The 12,200-nt window shown below is 51.6% G+C and overlaps 1 non-coding gene across 1 annotated transcript; it reads right to left on the bottom strand.

Moving 5' to 3' along the window:
- Window positions 1-3,360: 3,360 nt before the first annotated feature.
- On the bottom strand, window positions 3,361-3,500 carry LOC144793118 (U4 spliceosomal RNA). The gene has a single exon (XR_013602780.1). It is a non-coding gene; the product is annotated as a U4 spliceosomal RNA (small nuclear RNA).
- Window positions 3,501-12,200: the final 8,700 nt, after the last annotated feature.

Here is a 12,200-nt window from a genome sequence, read left to right as displayed (position 1 = left end):
TCTGCCACGGTTTCCCTGCGCAACCTTCATTGGCTGCGCATTGAATCAAGAGCAAAATTCAAAGCCCTCTGCTATATGCACCGGATTAAAACAGGCAATTCTCCCCCCTATCTTTCCAATTTAGTTCACCCGTACTGCCCAGTGCGCACCCTTAGATCTTCTTCTCTTGGCACCTTTTCCGTGCCCCGTTTCAAACGTACCAGAGTGGGTGGTCGTTCCTTTTCTTATTTGGCGCCTTCATTATGGAATACACTCCCCATCTCTCTGCGCTTTGAAACTTGCTACTTGAAATTCAGGAAGGGCCTGAAAACCTGGCTTTTTTCTGCCTAATCGCCTTCATTTTGGTCTCCCTGCTTCTTTTCCTCTGTTAGCGCCGGGAAACCCCAGGGTATCTGTGCGCTTTATAAACTCAAATATAATAATAATAATAATATTGCTCGAATAGCCAGGTCTTGAGGTGTTTCCTGAAGGTGAGATGGTCCTGGGTCAGTCGTAGGTGTGCGGGGAGGGAGTTCCATGTCTTGGCTGCCAGGTAAGAGAACGATCTTCCTCCGGTGGTGGTTTTGCGAATCCGTGGGACTGTGGCAAGGGCGAGGCTGGTGGAGCGGAGCTGGCGGGTGGGGGTGTAGAACAAGAGGCGGTTGTTGAGTTATTCGGGGCCCATGTTGTGGAGCGCTTTGTGTGCGTGGGTGAGCAGCATGAACGTGATCCTCTTGCTGACGGGGAGCCAGTGCATGTTTCGCCTGTGAGTGGTTTGTGGCTGTGGCGAGGGATGTCAAGGATGAGTCGTGCTGTGGCGTTCTGTATGCGTTGAAGGCGTTTTTGGAGTTTGGCTGTGGTTCCTGCATATAGGGCGTTCCCATAGTCCAGTCGGCTGGTGACGAGGGCCTGGGTGACTGTCTTTCTGGTTTCGGTGGGGATCCACCGGAAGATCTTTTGGAGCATGCGCAGGGTGTTGATACATGAGGACGAGACTGCGTTGACTTGTTTGGTCATCGTGAGGGAGGAGTCCAGGATGAATCCCAGGTTGCGTGCGTGGTCCGTGGGTGTCGGTGCGGTGCCCAGCGTCGTGGGTCACCAGGAGTCGTCCCAGGCGGACGTGGATTGTCCGAGGATGAGGACCTCCGTCTTGTCCGAGTTGAGCTTCAGACGGCTGTGCTTCATCCATTCTGCGACATCTTTCATTCCGTCTTGGAAGTTGGCTTTGGCGGTGAGAGGGTCATTGGTGAGGGAGAGTATCAGTTGGGTGTCGTCGGCGTAGGAGATGATGTTGATGTTGTGTTTGCATGCAATGGTGGCGAGGGGGCTCATGTAGCTATTGAAGAGGGTTGGGCTGAGCGAGGAGCCCTGGGGTACGCCGCAGATAATCTTGGTGCTTCGGAGCAGAAGGGAGGGAGGCGGACTCTCTGGGTTCTGTCGGAGAGGAACGATGTGATCCAGTCCAGGGCCTTTCCTTGGATCCCAGTGTTGTAGAGGCGGGTTATTAAGGTACGGTGGCAGTCGGTATCAAAGGCTGCCGAGAGGTCCAGGAGGATGAGAGCGGCTGTCTCTCCGTTGTCCATCAGGGTCCTGATGTCATCGGTGGCTGTGATGAGGGCGGTCTCGGTGCTGTGGTTGTCTCGAAATCCGGACTGGGAAGGGTCGAGCGAGTTGTTTTCTTTGAGGAATGCAGTCAGCTGTTTATTGACGTTATTCTTGATTACTTTAGCCGGGAAGGGGAGAAGAAAGATGGGGCGGAAGTTTTTGAGGTCTTTGGCGTCCGCTGTTAGTTTCTTCAGAAGGGCGTTGATTTCTGCGTGTTAGTAGCTTCCAGGGAAGGTGGCTGACGTGAAGGAGCTGTTGATGATGTTCCGGAGGTGGGGTGCGATGATGGTGTCGGCTTTGTTGAAGATATGATGAGGGCATAGGTCAGATGGGGAGCCGGAGTGGATGGTGTTCATGACGCGGGTTGTTTCTTCAGTGCTGATGGGGGTCCATGCGCTGAGGCTGGTGGTGGGGATCGTTGGTATGGTGGCTGGAGGCAGAGTCTGGGGTCCGAAGCTGTCGTGTTTATCTGCGATCTTGCGGTGGAAGAAAGTGGCGAGGGAGTTGCAGAGGTCTTGCGACGGTGTGATGTCGGTGTTGCTGGCGCTGGGGTTCGAGAGCTCTTTGACGATGCCGAAGAGTCCCTTGCTGTTGTGGGCGTTGTTGTCTAGTCGCTCTTTGAACGATGTCCTTTTGGTGGTGCGGATCATCTGGTGGTATTCGCGGGTGGCCCTCTTGAGGGCTATCATGTTTTCTGTTGTCCGTTCGTGGCGCCAAGCTTTCTCGAGGGTTCAGCATGATTTCTTTAAGATTCTGAGGGCGTCTGTGAACCATGCGGTTTCTCTGTTGCTCGTCTTGCCTAGGGGTTTCTTCAGAGGAGCGAGGTCGTCGGCGCAGTTGGTGATCCACTGTGCGAGGTTGTGTGCTGCGTCGTTGGTGTTGGGGGTGTCTACATGTGGGTTCTGGCTCAGCGATGTGGTCAGTTGGTCTGCGGTGACTTTGCTCCCGCATCTGTGGGGCATCTGTGGCGTCTGGTGGTGGGAGGTGGTCTTCTTGAAGATGAAGTGGATGCAGCTGTGGTCCGTCCAGTGTAGTCTGGTAGATTGGCTGAAGGAGACGTGGTTGCTGGCGGAGAAGATGGGGTCGAGCGTGTTGCCGGCGAGGTGGGTTGGCGTGTCCACCAGTTGCTTGAGATTGAGGTTGGCGAGGTTGTCGAGCAGGGTGGTGGTGTTGTTGTCGTTGTTTTTCTCCAGGTGGAAGTTAAGGTCCCCTAGGAGGGTGTATTCTGGTGAGGCTAGGGCGTGCGGGCTGATGAAGTCGGCGATGGTTTCGCTGAATTGTGTCCGTGGGCCCGGGGGTCTGTAGATGAGTGTTCCTCTGAGGGTGGTCTGGGGGTCGGTGTGGATCTGGAAGTGTAGGTGTTCGGCGGCGGTGAGGGTGTCTTCGGAGTTGGTTGTGACAAAATAAACTTTCTGGGCGGTTTGAGCACATTTGAATGGGAGATGAGACCTCGGAAGAGCCCAGCCCTGCGCCGGACTGCGAGTCACCTCAGAGAGCGGAAACAAAGCCCGTCCTCTGCCCATCACTGACCCAAGTGAATCCATGGAGCACAGGTGAGAACAAAGAGGAAGAAATACAAGAATTACGAAAATTCAACAAGGAGAGAAAATCCCTAAATTACTGCTGTATTTAAAAAGCTGAGAAAACAAAACAGAACGTAAAGAGTAAACTGAAGCCAAATAGAGTCACCGTTTTGTCCTTGTCACAGATAACAATTCTGCAAGAAAATTGCATTGCAAAATAAAATATCTTATTTCTTAATTATATATTCTCTAGTCTCCGAAGGGACTGTCAAAAATTTCTATTTCGACTATATTTCAAGTCTCCGTGACGGGGTATTGGGTAAAGTTTTCAATAAGCAATAATCGCGCTTCGGTTAAACCTCATTGGCTACGATACTGCCACTGCACAAAGCTAAACAATTTAGTGTGAATTTCATGCACACTTGTCCTAGAACCTCATGTTACAAAGAACATGTAAGGCAATGTAAGATGTTATCTGTTTATGCATAACTACTCCTCCACTGCTTCTGACAGGCAATGTAAGACATATAATGGTGTTGTTTTACTAATTTCTATCAGCTCTCTGCTCCAAACCGTCGATAGCCACACGCAGAGAATTATGGGAATTGTATGCTAAATAGCTGTCCAGGTAAGCAGCACCCTCTCAAGTTATGGATTTGATGCTCAGACAGATATACCTTCACACAAAGATGAGATCTAGGCTGCTAACCATGGGTTGTGGAAAATATAAGAAGCCAAATTCATAAGAGCATCCTCATAGGGCCCACTGTCTACAAATGTTTACTAGAGGAGGAACAGCAATAATTTAAAGGAAAATAAATTATAGCTACATTTTTCCATATTCCATAATGCACGTCTGCCATTTCATGGCACTACATAGTTGCATTTGCTGCATTTCATTTTTAGCTTTAGGAGGTGTAATATACTGGTTTCCTGGTCTTCAAAACATTTTAGGGGAAGATTCACAAGGACCTGACGCATCTGCATAGATGCATAGGTTTCCTTGCGTCAGTGCTGAATGTCCTTGTGCCACGATGGATGTGCTGTATTTACAATACAGCGCTCCATGGCGCAAGGATTAAAAGATGCGTCAGAAATTCTGACGCATCTGATGGCACAAAAGTGGCGCATTTCTGGAGATGCTCATGAAAGTGACGCAAAAAGCCCTGAGTCATAACTTATGCCTGGTCTGTGCAGGTGTAGGGATTTTCACACAGTGAAGGCGTAGAGTGATGTAGTGAAATCTTGTAGATTTCAGTGCGTCAGTTCTACAAGGCTTTTTGCGTGGGAACGCCCACCCTGCATACATTATACCTGACGCAGGTTTAATGTGATGCGGGACTTTACAATGTGACACATCTCCCTAGATGCGTCACATTGTAAATGGGCCGCAACATTTACGCCGCAGCTGCGTCACAATACAGATTTTTATACGTGCCCTATATATGGCTGTGTGTACGTTGTGTGTCTCCGTCTGCATGCAAACACAACAGTGATGGACAGAATGTGGATCAATGTCACACATTCACCCCAGTCCAAAGATCTGGGCCCAAATCCATCGTTTTTCCACTCCACACCACCCTGGGTTAGACAATGGCGACATGCAAATCAGCGCTGACCCTGTGCCCCATGGGAACAGTCCAGTCCGAACTACAAAAGCCATGTCCTTCCCAGAACGGAATCAAGCATCCGAGGACCAGCTCGGTTTCGAGGTAACACCTCTCATCAGCCCGGCTAGTTTGACTCCAGTGGTGTGGAGTGCCTGGGACTCACGTCTGAGCATCCCCAGTACACTTAGAGCGGTAATTGCAAACACACCAGTGATGGACAGAATGTGGATCAATGTCACACATTCACCCCAGTCCAAAGATCTGGGCCCAAATCCATCCTTTTTCCACTCCACACCACCCTGGGTTAGACAATGGCGATATGCAAATCAGCGCTGACCCTGTGCCCCATGGGAACAGTCCAGTCCGAACTACAAAAGCCATGTCCTTCCCAGAACGGAATCAAGCATCCGAGGACCGGCCCGGTTTCGAGGTAACACCTCTCATCAGCCCGGCTAGCTTGACTCCAGTGGTGTGGAGTGCCTGGGACTCACGTCTGAGCATCCCCAGTACACTTAGAGCGGTAATTGCAAACACAACAGTGATGGACAGAATGTGGATCAATGTCACACATTCACCCCAGTCCAAAGATCTGGGCCCAAATCCATCGTTTTTCCACTCCACACCACCCTGGGTTAGACAATGGCGATATGCAAATCAGCGCTGACCCTGTGCCCCATGGGAACAGTCCAGTCCGAACTACAAAAGCCATGTCCTTCCCAGAACGGAATCAAGCATCCGAGGACCGGCCCGGTTTCGAGGTATCACCTCTCATCAGCCCGGCTAGCTTGACTCCAGTGGTGTGGAGTGCCTGGGACTCACGTCTGAGCATCCCCAGTACACTTAGAGCGGTAATTGCAAACACAACAGTGATGGACAGAATGTGGATCAATGTCACACATTCACCCCAGTCCAAAGATTTGGGCCCAAATCCATCGTTTTTCCACTCCACACCACCCTGGGTTAGACAATGGCGATATGCAAATCAGCGCTGACCCTGTGCCCCATGGGAACAGTCCAGTCCGAACTACAAAAGCCATGTCCTTCCCAGAACGGAATCAAGCATCCGAAGACCGGCCCGGTTTCGAGGTAACACCTCTCATCAGCCCGGCTAGCTTGACTCCAGTGGTGTGGAGTGCCTGGGACTCACGTCTGAGCATCCCCAGTACACTTAGAGCGGTAATTGCAAACACAACAGTGATGGACAGAATGTGGATCAATGTCACACATTCACCCCAGTCCAAAGATCTGGGCCCAAATCCATCGTTTTTCCACTCCACACCACCCTGGGTTAGACAATGGCGATATGCAAATCAGCGCTGACCCTGTGCCCCATGGGAACAGTCCAGTCCGAACTACAAAAGCCATGTCCTTCCCAGAACGGAATCAAGCATCCGAGGACCGGCCCGGTTTCGAGGTAACACCTCTCATCAGCCCGGCTAGCTTGACTCCAGTGGTGTGGAGTGCCTGGGACTCACGTCTGAGCATCCCCAGTACACTTAGAGCGGTAATTGCAAACACAACAGTGATGGACAGAATGTGGATCAATGTCACACATTCACCCCAGTCCAAAGATCTGGGCCCAAATCCATCGTTTTTCCACTCCACACCACCCTGGGTTAGACAATGGCGATATGCAAATCAGCGCTGACCCTGTGCCCCATGGGAACAGTCCAGTCCGAACTACAAAAGCAATGTCCTTCCCAGAACGGAATCAAGCATCCGAGGACCGGCCCGGTTTCAAGGTAACACCTCTCATCAGCCCGGCTAGCTTGACTCCAGTGGTGTGGAGTGCCTGGGACTCACGTTTGAGCATCCCCAGTACACTTAGAGCGGTAATTGCAAACACAACAGTGATGGACAGAATGTGGATCAATGTCACACATTCACCCCAGTCCAAAGATCTGGGCCCAAATCCATCGTTTTTCCACTCCACACCACCATTGTCTAACCCAGGGTGGTGTGGAGTGGAAAAACGATGGATTTGGGCCCAGATCTTTGGACTGGGGTGAATGTGTGACATTGATCCACATTCTGTCCATCACTGTTGTGTTTGCAATTACCGCTCTAAGTGTACTGGGGATGCTCAGACGTGAGTCCCAGGCACTCCACACCACTGGAGTCAAGCTAGCCGGGCTGATGAGAGGTGTTACCTCGAAACCGGGCCGGTTCTCGGATGCTTGATTCCGTTCTGGGAAGGATAATGCTTTTGTAGTTCGGACTGGACTGTTCCCATGGGGCACAGGGTCAGCGCTGATTTGCATATCGCCATTGTCTAACCCAGGGTGGTGTGGAGTGGAAAAACGATGGATTTGGGCCCAGATCTTTGGACTGGGGTGAATGTGTGACATTGATCCACATTCTGTCCATCACTGTTGTGTTTGCAATTACCGCTCTAAGTGTACTGGGGATGCTCAGACGTGAGTCCCAGGCACTCCACACCACTGGAGTCAAGCTAGCCGGGCTGATGAGAGGTGTTACCTCGAAACCGGGCCGGTCCTCGGATGCTTAATTCTGTTCTGGGAAGGACATGGCTTTTGTAGTTTGGACTGGACTGTTCCCATGGGGCACAGGGTCAGCGCTGATTTGCATATCGCCATTGTCTAACCCAGGGTGGTGTGGAGTGGAAAAACGATGGATTTGGGCCCAGATCTTTGGACTGGGGAAAATGTGTCACATTGATCCACATTCTGTCCATCACTGTTGTGTTTGCAATTACCGCTCTAAGTGTACTGGGGATGCTCACACGTGAGTCCCAGGCACTCCACACCACTGGAGTCAAGCTAGCCGGGCTGATGAGAGGTGTTACCTCGAAACCGGGCCGGTCCTCGGATGCTTGATTCCGTTCTGGGAAGGACATGGCTTTTGTAGTTCGGACTGGACTGTTCCCATGGGTCACAGGGTCAGCGCTGATTTGCATATCGCCATTGTCTAACCCAGGGTGGTGTGGAGTGGAAAAACGATGGATTTGGGCCCAGATCTTTGGACTGGGGTGAATGTGTGACATTGATCCACATTCTGTCCATCACTGTTGTGTTTGCAATTACCGCTCTAAGTGTAATGGGGATGCTCACACGTGAGTCCCAGGCACTCCACACCACTGGAGTCCAGCTAGCCGGGCTGATGAGAGGTGTTACCTCGAAACCGGGCCGGTCCTCGGATGCTTGATTCCGTTCTGGGAAGGACATGGCTTTTGTAGTTCGGACTGGACTGTTCCCATGGGGCACAGGGTCAGCGCTGATTTGCATATCGCCATTGTCTAACCCAGGGTGGTGTGGAGTGGAAAAACGATGGATTTGGGCCCAGATCTTTGGACTGGGGTGAATGTGTGACATTGATCCACATTCTGTCCATCACTGTTGTGTTTGCAATTACCGCTCTAAGTGTACTGGGGATGCTCAGTCGTGAGTCCCAGGCACTCCACACCACTGGAGTCAAGCTAGCCGGGCTGATGAGAGGTGTTACCTCGAAACCGGGCCGGTCCTCGGATGCTTGATTCCGTCTAGGGAAGGACATGGCTTTTGTAGTTTGGACTGGACTGTTCCCATGGGGCACAGGGTCAGCGCTGATTTGCATATCGCCATTGTCTAAACCAGGGTGGTGTGGAGTGGAAAAACGATGGATTTGGGCCCAGATCTTTGGACTGGGGTGAATGTGTGACATTGATCCACATTCTGTCCATCACTGTTGTGTTTTCAATTACCGCTCTAAGAGTACTGGGGATGCTCAGACGTGAGTCCCAGGCACTCCACACCACTGGAGTCAAGCTAGCCGGGCTGATGAGAGGTGTTACCTCGAAACCGGGCCGGTCCTCGGATGCTTGATTCCGTTCTGGGAAGGACATGGCTTTTGTAGTTCGGACTGGACTGTTCCCATGGGGCACAGGGTCAGCGCTAATTTGCATATCGCCATTGTCTAACCCAGGGTGGTGTGGAGTGGAAAAACGATGGATTTGGGCCCAGATCTTTGGACTGGGGTGAATGTGTGACATTGATCCACATTCTGTCCATCACTGTTGTGTTTGCAATTACCGCTCTAAGTGTACTGGGGATGCTCAGACGTGAGTCCCAGGCACTCCACTCCACTGGAGTCAAGCTAGCCGGGCTGATGAGAGGTGTTACCTCGAAACCGGGCCGGTCCTCGGATGCTTGATTCCGTTCTGGGAAGGACATGGCTTTTGTAGTTCGGACTGGACTGTTCCCATGGGGCACAGGGTCAGCGCTGATTTGCATATCGCCATTGTCTAACCCAGGGTGGTGTGGAGTGGAAAAACGATGGATTTGGGCCCAGATCTTTGGACTGGGGTGAATGTGTGACATTGATCCACATTCTGTCCATCACTGTTGTGTTTGCAATTACCGCTCTAAGTGTACTGGGGATGCTCAGACGTGAGTCCCAGGCACTCCACACCACTGGAGTCAAGCTAGCCGGGCTGATGAGAGGTGTTACCTCGAAACCGGGCCGGTCCTCGGATGCTTGATTCCGTTCTGGGAAGGACATGGCTTTTGTAGTTCGGACTGGACTGTTCCCATGGGGCACAGGGTCAGCGCTGATTTGCATATCGCCATTGTCTAACCCAGGGTGGTGTGGAGTGGAAAAACGATGGATTTGGGCCCAGATCTTTGGACTGGGGTGAATGTGTGACATTGATCCACATTCTGTCCATCACTGTTGTGTTTGCAATTACCGCTCTAAGTGTACTGAGGATGCTCAGTCGTGAGTCCCAGGCACTCCACACCACTGGAGTCAAGCTAGGCGGGCTGATGAGAGGTATTACCTCGAAACCGGGCCGGTCCTCGGATGCTTGATTCCGTTCTGGGAAGGACATGGCTTTTGTAGTTCGGACTGGACTGTTCCCATGGGGCACAGGGTCAGCGCTGATTTGCATATCGCCATTGTCTAACCCATGGTGGTGTGGAGTGGAAAAACAATGGATTTGGGCCCAGATCTTTGGACTGGGGTGAATGTGTGACATTGATCCACATTCTGTCCATCACTGTTGTGTTTGCAATTACCGCTCTAAGTGTACTGGGGATGCTCAGACGTGAGTCCCAGGCACTATACACCACTGGAGTCAAGCTAGCCGGGCTGATGAGAGGTGTTACCTCGAAACCGGGCCGGTCCTCGGATGCTTAATTCCGTTCTGGGAAGGACATGGCTTTTGTAGTTCGGACTGGACTGTTCCCATGGGGCACAGGGTCAGCGCTGATTTGCATATCGCCATTGTCTAACCCAGGGTGGTGTGGAGTGGAAAAACGATGGATTTGGTCCCAGATCTTTGGACTGGGGTGAATGTGTGACATTGATCCACATTCTGTCCATCACTGTTGTGTTTGCAATTACCGCTCTAAGTGTACTGGGGATGCTCAGACGTGAGTCCCAGGCACTCCACACCACTGGAGTCAAGCTAGCCGGGCTGATGAGAGGTGTTACCTCGAAACCGGGCCGGTCCTCGGATGCTTGATTCCGTTCTGGGAAGGACATGGCTTTTGTAGTTCAGACTGGACTGTTCCCATTGCGCACAGGGTCAGCGCTGATTTGCATATCGCCATTGTCTAACCCAGGGTGGTGTCGAGTGAAAAAACGATGGATTTGGGCCCAGATCTTTGGACTGGGGTGAATGTGTGACATTGATCCACATTCTGTCCATCACTGTTGTGTTTGCAATTACCGCTCTAAGTGTACTGGGGATGCTCAGACGTGAGTCCCAGGCACTCCACACCACTGGAGTCAAGCTAGCCGGGCTGATGAGAGGTGTTACCTCGAAACCGGGCCGGTCCTCGGATGCTTGATTCCGTTCTGGGAAGGACATGGCTTTTGTAGTTCGGACTGGACTGTTCCCATGGGGCACAGGGTCAGCGCTGATTTGCATATCGCCATTGTCTAACCCAGGGTGGTGTGGAGTGGAAAAACGATGGATTTGGGCCCAGATCTTTGGACTGGGGTGAATGTGTGACATTGATCCACATTCTGTCCATCACTGTTGTGTTTGCAATTACCGCTCTAAGTGTACTGGGGATGCTCAGACGTGAGTCCCAGGCACTCCACCCCACTGGAGTCAAGCTAGCCGGGCTGATGAGAGGTGTTACCTCGAAACCGGGCCGGTCCTCGGATGCTTGATTCCGTTCTGGGAAGGACATGGCTTTTGTAGTTCGGACTGGACTGTTCCCATGGGGCACAGGGTCAGCGCTGATTTGCATATCGCCATTGTCTAACCCAGGGTGGTGTGGAGTGGAAAAACGATGGATTTGGGCCCAGATCTTTGGACTGGGGTGAATGTGTGACATTGATCCACATTCTGTCCATCACTGTTGTGTTTGCAATTACCGCTCTAAGTGTACTGGGGATGCTCAGACGTGAGTCCCAGGCACTCCACACCACTGGAGTCAAGCTAGCCGGGCTGATGAGAGGTGTTACCTCTTAACCGGGCCGGTCCTCGGATGCTTGATTCCGTTCTGGGAAGGACATGGCTTTTGTAGTTCGGACTGGACTGTTCCCATGGGGCACAGGGTCAGCGCTGATTTGCATATTGCCATTGTCTAACCCAGGATGGTGTGGAATGGAAAAACGATGGATTTGGGCCCAGATCTTTGGACTGGGGTGAATGTGTGACATTGATCCACATTCTGTCCATCACTGTTGTGTTTGCAATTACCGCTCTAAGTGTACTGGGGATGCTCAGACGTGAGTCCCAGGCACTCCACACCACTGGAGTCAAGCTAGCCGGGCTGATGAGAGGTGTTACCTCGAAACCGGGCCGGTCCTCGGATGCTCGATTCCGTTCTGGGAAGGACATGGCTTTTGTAGTTCGGACTGGACTGTTCCCATGGGGCACAGGGTCAGCGCTGATTTGCATATCGCCATTGTCTAACCCAGGGTGGTGTGGAGTGGAAAAACGATGGATTTGGGCCCAGATCTTTGGACTGGGGTGAATGTGTGACATTGATCCACATTCTGTCCATCACTGTTGTGTTTGCAATTTCCGTCTGCATGCAGCATACAAATGTGCCAGATCTGGTAGCCCAGTTGGGCTGATGCAGCCACGCAAGAGCTCTTTGCCTGACCTCATCGTCACCGATTCAAATCAGGGAGGATCCACGCAGCCTTTCAAGGCTCTCAGGTGAAAAAATGGGCCCTAGAGCAAGGAAGGAAACAGGCCCCCTTGTTAATGTTTGGAATATAAAATACCGCAATAATCAGATTTCAGTGGGACCCCCAGGTCTGTGGGCGCCAGTGCTACTGCACCTGCTGCACCAACAGAAGCTACGCCCCTGTCATAGAGCTGGGTAACATCAATTACTCAGTGCCACAAAGAGCATTAGAAATAAACTTTACATAATGTCAAACGACAAAAACAAGAGCTTTGTCAGTTCTTGTTCTGTTTCAAGCACTCCATACAATCTGTATGAACCCTCTCCACATTTTCCTACTGATAACAAATGCCTTTGCTCCTAGAAATAAACTTCCTGGGCGGTTTGTGCACATT

Source organism: Lissotriton helveticus, chromosome 11 (assembly GCF_964261635.1).
Source record: "Lissotriton helveticus chromosome 11, aLisHel1.1, whole genome shotgun sequence".
Classification (NCBI taxonomy): Eukaryota; Metazoa; Chordata; class Amphibia; order Caudata; family Salamandridae; genus Lissotriton; species Lissotriton helveticus.
This window is presented reverse-complemented; position numbering and strand designations above follow the sequence as displayed.